This window comes from Lissotriton vulgaris, chromosome 10 (genome assembly GCF_964263255.1).
Source record: "Lissotriton vulgaris chromosome 10, aLisVul1.2, whole genome shotgun sequence".
Taxonomy (NCBI): Eukaryota; Metazoa; Chordata; class Amphibia; order Caudata; family Salamandridae; genus Lissotriton; species Lissotriton vulgaris.
Window position 1 is genome coordinate 1,144,429,355 of NC_141698.1, and position 1,581 is coordinate 1,144,430,935.

Genomic DNA, 1,581 nt, shown 5'->3' on the forward strand with positions numbered 1-1,581 from the left:
TGGCACACTGCATTAACATTGTTGTTCAAGACTTTCTGAAAAATGAAAGCAAAGTCAGCAACTTACTGATCACCTGCAGAAGAATATGCACACATTTCAACCACTCTTATAAAGCCCGGAAGCAGCTAAGGGTCATTCAATGTGAGCATAAAATGCCACTCAAAGCACTCATCCAGGAGGTGCCAACACGTTGGAACTCAACTTATTACATGCTTGATCCTCTGTTTGAGAAGTACATACCACTTAAAGTTTATGTCATGACAAGAAGATTAGGGGATCCTACTGTGAAATCCATGACCGTTGAGATGGGGCAATGGGACCTCATTAAATGCCTGACAGAGATGCTAATTCCTTTTGAGGTCTTCATACTTGCAGTCAGCAGGGAGGACTGTACTATGGGCCAAGCTATCCCATTGTTGTACATGATAGAGCAACAGCTCAAGGAGGTGTCTGAAGCATACGAAAGTGCGGAAGACAAAGTAGACGCATGTTATTTGGCGAACGCCTACCCGTCCGCTTATCTGACAATAAGAGGATTCAAAATAAGATTGTTTCACATCGACATTACATTACTGCCCCGATTTTGGATCCATGGTACAAATTATTTCTGAACAGTAATGCAGTAGTTCCTTTTTTAGAAGTGGATGTTGCAGAGTAAAATACTTTAATAGCTGAGGAAGCCGCTGATTTAGAAAATGAGCGGCTCCCAATTAGAGGCCTGCCAGTGCAAGCCCAGGACAGAGCAAGTACTACAGGGCATCCAGAGTCAAGTTCTTCTTCAGGGAATGAGAGCAGTGTGTTTGCTTCCCAGCAGTCACCACCACTACCAATAAAGTCAATAACAGCACCAACAGGATCAGATTCATCAGACACAGCAAAAAATATAACTGCTTGGTTTCTATAGAAAGGGATGGGTAAGTCCGTTGCTGATGAAAAGTCAAAAGAGGTCAAGCAAATCAGAGCACCCCTGAACATTGAGCGGATGGTCCTGGCTTATCTGGATGACACAACAGAGGTCTTCATGCAGCAAAGCCCATTGTTGTATTGGTATGGGAATAGAAGCCAATGGCCAGTGTTCAGCAGGCTGGAGATAAAGTATATGACTTGCCCTGTCGCAAGTGTCTCTTCTCAGCGTGTTTTCAGTGCTGCTGGTGCCATTGTAACTGTGAAAAGGACCAGTCTCTTGCCCAAAAGTGTGGAGAGGATAACCATTATCAAAATGAATCAGCACTTCATACCACCAGACTACAAAATACGTGAATCACAGTAGGAAGAGGAGAGCGAATCCGAAGACATAAGTAGTGGGTTACATGACCTACTTCTGTCCGAACCACCAGAGTTTGAGGACGAGCTCCTCTTCCCTGACATCTAGGCTTTCGAATTGTTACTTTCTCCCTTCCTTAATTTTGTGTATATCTGTCTTTCTGGTTCAAATCAAATCACAACAAATCCATCACCACTGTCTCTTATTCTTATTTACCTATTGGAGTTGCATGTCTGTGCATTTAACTGTCCAATCCACTCCTCAGAGTCCTGCTCCATCTTCCTGACTCACCCTAAGTACATGTCTATCTTGCCAGA

At 43.5% G+C, this 1,581-nt stretch overlaps 1 pseudogene; it reads left to right on the forward strand.

Annotated features, from left to right (window-relative positions):
* The first annotated feature begins 341 nt into the window (after positions 1–341).
* LOC147689486 (zinc finger BED domain-containing protein 6-like) lies at positions 342–1,372 on the forward strand (annotated as a pseudogene).
* The last annotated feature ends 209 nt before the right edge of the window (positions 1,373–1,581 follow it).